Raw genomic sequence first — 6,423 nt, forward strand, 5'->3', positions numbered from 1 at the left:
ACGTATGTTGACAAAACTTGTGTCAATAAATATTAAGAGCAAGATTAGATTGTAGGAAAAAATTAATTTAGCTCAATTTCACAATTGAAGAATATAATTCAACAAAGAAATATATTCTTCAATAAAAATAACATAATAAAGAAAGTAATACAATTTTCCAATCGATCGAAAATTAGGATAGCACATTAGGACAATTGTAACAGAGGTTAAATGAACCTAACCGGTCACGGGACTAGGATAATAGAATGGCCCAATCGACGTAGTACATCTACTGAATCATCTAGTAGGTTTAATAACCTTAAGTGAAATTCATTAATTTGATCAAAGTGATTAAATGGATAGAGGAAAATAACAAGATGGTTAGAACATTGAAATAACTCTATATATATACCAACCATGAGCCTAGCTAGTAAACAGTATACACGATGGATTTTACCTTTTACACTGTAAAACTCAAACACAAAATGCTGTTAATGAGATGATTTTCGTACGACCACGCCGATTAAAAGTTAATGATCAGTGACAAATCTGCACGCATACGGTGCTCACTACGTGTATTTTCAGAAGTTCATATATTTGTCTGCAAAAAATGAGAAATTGCCTGTATGCGAAATGGTTTATAGCTGTTAGCAGGCCCATGTGTTTTTGTCCTATTACTCGTATCTTCGAGGTATACGGGTCATTCGATTTAAAACAACTTCCCAGTGCTACGTTCGGTGCACAATACTAAAAACAGCCTCTTTTCCGCTTAAAATTAACAAGCTTTCTCTGAAGATGTTGAATCATGTTTCGCTATCAAGTTGCGCCTACCTAAGCCTGACATGATATCAGTTAGCGAATATGCTTTTCTGCACTTATGAGAATGTCACTCTCGCATTGTCATGCTATTGCTATCGACATATATTTCAAAGTTTGCGGGCGCATCCTGTCACCTGGCGTTGGTCCTCGTCTCCTGCGTCTTCCAAGCAGGCTTCAGCTATCTGCTCTTGACAAGATGGGGCAAAGCAGCTCCGTGATGAGGCGTAAAGGTATCCTTTCGTCGCTCTGTTTATAATGATATCGCTCACCGTAACGATAAGAACAATATGGGCCATATCAATCACACGAGAAGTGTATAACTTTTTGTTTCTGCTAGTGTTTAGAGATGACGCCGTCTTGGCCTTCAACGGTTAACTCATCGTTAACTTGCACAGTAGGTGCAGCTGATTTCGTCTGTTGAGCCAAGATGACACCACAGATTTAACACTGGATCACGCTTGTTCATTTGGCATGCAAAGCAGCTACAGCATGCCATGGGCGTAGTTATGTTGCTTGAACTCTTCAACACTTCGTCCGTTTCCCGACGCCTCTTATTCATTAATTACCTGTATATCAAAAGCAAGCCCAGAGAGCTGGCGTACTACAAACAAGTCAGTATTACTTTCGTGTTACCTTGAGCGTTAAGTTGTTATCTTCCACTCCCTCTCGAGACACCTGTTCCGGTCCCTGGTTTGGCCGCCATCTATAGCGAACCTCAAATCGACACATCTTTCAGCTTGGTCATAGATGTGCCTAGGACGCAGTTCTATCGGACACCTTTGACAAAACATTTATTTGAGCATTGCTTTATACGGTATAACGTTACGTTTCGATGAGATTCATTTTGCAGCGAGACTTACCTGAAATATTAGTTAGAGTATTGACCGGAAACAAGGATATTCCAAACGAGCATCTCGCTGGATAGCGAGCGCCATCTACCGGCGCATTTGTGACATTCAAGCTATTTTCCATTGAAATTTGCTTCATGCTTGATTGCATGTTGAAACTGGAATAGTTGTTTGTTGCTACCCGTTTCGCTTATTGTTCCAAGTGAAAGTAGAACAGGTAGGATCTGCGATGACCTTCTGACAGCACCCGGACAGCAATAACTGCAACGAAAGACTTCGTTCAAACTACCGATTTGACTAGATAGTTTAACCTCTAATAATTCTCGTACGATCCCCTAATGCGTAGATGTATTGGTAACGTTGTTATATTAGCATTGATAGAGCGTGGAGATCCTGTTTTGCTATGGAGAAGAAACACTGTTATTATTTGCGCAGGCTTGACAGTGATACGATTAATGCTGTTTGCAGTAATAGGTAGGTAGTTCCTACTAATAAGTAAGTGCTAGGTTACCTCGTTTTCGTGCGTTCAGGTCCACGAAAGAGCTGCTACAACAGTATCGTGCTAGATTGAGGCGCAAATGGTAAATTATACATTTGCCTATTTCAAATGAAATAGCCCCCGTCATCTTCCTAATTGTGCATAGCGGTGAACAATATGAATAAATGTAACGTTTTTTTTTTTCAAATACAAAATGGCGCACATATAAAATAGCTGTTATGGTATGTTATGCGTCAATCTTCAATACGATTCAATTGAAGTAGTGAACAGTATAAAACAGACATCTAGAATACAAAAAATCAAGCGTCAATTGTTTGTGTGCTTCATAATTGAGTGCATTACCGAAGAACATACATGGTTCCTTTCTGTCTATTGTTTTTGCTTCATAGGCACAGGATAATTGGCACAGTTTGAACGTCATACCATACCTAGATAGACGTTGATAAAGAACATGGTGAAGATCAATTGCACCTAATAGAAAAATGACGGTAAACTACGTAATGCTAGAAAAGTTGTTGTATAAATGTTAGTTAGACCATATAGAGCTGTTGTGAGTGATTATAGCAAATATAAGTTCGCTGTGTAGGTGTGGCGCGAGGATTACATGTCGTTCCCCCGAAGTCGTCACGATTTACAAAACAGAACTACCTGTAAACCCAGCTGAATGATGTACTATATAAAACAATCACATTATCCAACATTCTCAAATAGGGAAACACCTTCAGCTAGTAATCTATAGTTCTTATAGCTTATAACTACGTAGGCTAAATAAACAGCTCACCCAGCTTCGTCGGTAATTTTTCCTGGCCTATATACAGTGCCTGTTGCAACGCTTCTGCTAGAACCACCACACAATAGAGAATAATATAGGAGGTTGGACAGCAATATTTTCTACACATGGCATTTGTTTAGATAGGCAGGCTGCAGGGCCGGCATAATCATAGTGGGGCGTCATCGATAGCCTATGAAGAGTTCATATGGCCTATCGGTATAATAGAGAGTAAGAGATGGGAAGAGGGGACCAATTCATTCTCTGTCGAGTAGAAGTTGCATATTTAGAGACTGACGAACGGCTGTAGCTACAACTATTCCGGTTACTGTGTTTCGGCTGAAAGTAACACGACTGAGCGATATTTAAAGGGGTCATTGGAAAGGAAAACAGCACACGGAGGTATTCTGACGCGCAGCTTCGTATTGGGTTTAAGCAGGAAATAGGCTTACTCAAACGTGCGTCTCTTACAAGGTAAATCGTATACTGCGATGCGATTGTGACAGCAAGGCATATACCTATATATACGTGTATATATGATGGAGAGTAGAGTGAATTTTCGTAGAAATATAGAGCTTTTCGTACTTGCTGATCCACCTGTGAAACTGGTTCTTTCGGGCAGAGCATCAACTCAAAAAAACGTTGCCTTTCAAGCCCTCGAGCCAGTGACTTCATAAACAAACCGTTTTAGATTATAGAAGAAATTAGGTTTACAAATAACCTAACTAACTTCGCATTTTCAATCTGTTATAGAAAAATAGGTGCATAACATCTCGCAACCGCACAGAATAGACTCGTGCCTAATACACTAAATTTTTTATGAACTACATTGTATTACCCGATAACAAGCATTGGTAACATGTAAATATGATGATTTTTTTCTTCTCGCCTTTGAACGACACTGCATTTGTTGTTGTTGTTGTTGTGTGTCGCTTGCCGTGTCAATGTTGTCTTATTACAATATTGTGTAATATTGTGCTTCGGGATGATACGTTTTATCCGGTTTAAAACATTACCAATGAAAATCGTACATATTGTAGAAGAACGATGTTTCCAAACTTAAAAGTTTGTCTGAAATTTTAGTGGCTGCGCGTCAAAATTCCTTCCACCTACAACACTGGTTCTACTGCATAAGTCAAATAAAATTAATGATTTAAACATGATGAAGACCTGTGATTTTGATCAGATTATCTAAGCAAATCCGGTCAGGTTCTCTTCATCCGAAGATGATTAATCGGCCGTAAAAATAACTACCACCATTTAACTAAATCGACTGTCAAACAAGGTAGCCTTCATTTGAAATTACTATAGACTAGAAACACACTTCAATGCTGATCACCCTTTTCCTCCACTGGCTAGAAACAAGTTAACAATTAGAGAACTTTGAATGTAAAACAATAGACAAAGCACAGCTAAACTAAGTAGAACCCGTCGATGCGGCGTATCGAGTACAATAAACGGCCGGTAAGCTCCTACTACCTTAGCGGTCATCTCAGCAGCGTTGTTCAGCCTAGAATCAGTACATTCAACTATCAAGATGAAGACTCATCAGTTTACAATAATATTGTCAGCCATTTGTTGTTGACTTTTTGTTGTTGATGTTCCATGTCAACATCGAAGGACACGGAAGATACACTACATAAAGCTATTATAAAACTGTCTCAAATAAATCACAACTGGAGACAGAGGTTGCTAGAAACAGTCTCGTTTACTCTAACCGGCACACTGTCTATACTTATTTCTACGTTGGTCCAAGGACAAAGATTTCAAGCTATAGTGGATAGTACCTGAAGTACGTCCTTGTTTTGGCAAGAGTGACAGCGGTGGCCTGTTTACGGCAATAAACACCGTGCAAGGAATCTGTGGCTTTCAAAGGACTTGACCTAGCTCTGAAACTCTGATAATCTATGGCCAGAAACGTTTTCAGCCTGTAGGGCGAAGGCCACGGTCGTTCTCAGGCTCGGGCTGGTGGTCGCTTGTTTATACATAGAAAACGTGCAGCTCAGGTTCACTAATGATCATACGCGGTCGAAGTCACGAATATTGGAGTGGCAATTCATTTATATAAAAGCACCCCTGATGATTGGCAGAAAGCCCGTGCCTTGGTCCGTTATGCGATTAGGGAGTACGATTCAATGTGCGCAGACATACATATTTTGTCGTAATTTAATTAAATTTTTGATACGGACCATCTGAAGTGACTTAACAGAAAATATAGTCATTTATTATTGGACGAGTTATTCTCATACCTGTTCAAATGATGGTTTCGCGTTGGAGGAGGAGGTCCGTGTTTGTTATCAAGCTTTTTGTTTTTTGTTTAGGCTGCCCCTTTCGTAGGATCGATTTTTGGACGTATATGTATTTTTCTCAACCTCATGCTCATTTCAACATCATGTAAATTCTCCGCCTCATGCTGACGCAGCTGCTCGCGTAGAAGCAAGCCGTGGAATTTTGTCACTGGCATAATTTTTAAATTTGTTTGTATTAAACTAGAGTCTAATTGGCGTATATTTGCTCATTCACACCGACAAATTATTCTAGTCAAGCTACAACTTTTTTTTTAAAAACATTGATTGTGTACTATTTTTCGAGACGTGTCAGCGAGTACAAAACAAGAAAACAGATGATCTTTTAAAGTGAACCCCGTTTTTTTACGGGTAAATGGGGCAATGGTTTAGTGTGACCAGCTCAAATCAGCAGTGATTTTTCGTCGTAGCCATTGACATTACAAATAACGCTATCATTCATCTTAGTTGCATATTTACTTCTATGTGCTATATTATCTATATATTTGATTTGTAAAAGATAAAAAGTCGCTAAAAATTTCAATTTTTTATGACACTAAATAAGCGACATCGTCCATGATATGGATACTTAGGGTCGTTGTAATTGTCACGAACAATCTGTGAACAAATCAAACAATCCTATTTAAGTTGGCTCTATATATTGATATATTAATTCGATTCAAAACAGGTCACGCAAATAGTTTTATAATGATTTATATAGCCATGTAAAATTTGATAGGAATTGGGTGCCAGCGTCCTTTGTATTGCGTTTCGACAAAGCTAATGCAGGCCATCTTAAACTGTACTCTGTACGTTGTAAAAAAATTGCTAGCACTTTCGCCAAAAACATATGGCAAATTCATATAGGAATCCGGCATATCTAGAGCCGGAAATAAATTACCACATGCAATGGACGAAAAAGAAAAGTGCACGTACGTATGTGCGTACACAGTTTTTCTTAGTGGATACTAGGAGTGTGTTAAACGATCGAACAGTTGGCCATAATTGACGCCGATAGGCGTTCTTAGGAACCAACCTAGCCACAAATAGAAGAGACTATCTATCTTACTTGCGCTGTATAGATGGTTACATCTGGTCTGAAAGGAAGGTAGTGATCTTCACTCAATGAGCCATGTACAAATGAACGCTTTAGCTATTGACGAAATTGCGCCCATTTTAAAACTGTATCTTTCTTCAGGCAACGCCTTTAGCCATCTAATACTA

The sequence above is a fragment of the Varroa jacobsoni genome, unplaced genomic scaffold, assembly GCF_002532875.2.
Source record: "Varroa jacobsoni isolate VJ856 unplaced genomic scaffold, vjacob_1.0 scaffold_1331, whole genome shotgun sequence".
In the NCBI taxonomy this organism is placed as follows: domain Eukaryota; kingdom Metazoa; phylum Arthropoda; class Arachnida; order Mesostigmata; family Varroidae; genus Varroa; species Varroa jacobsoni.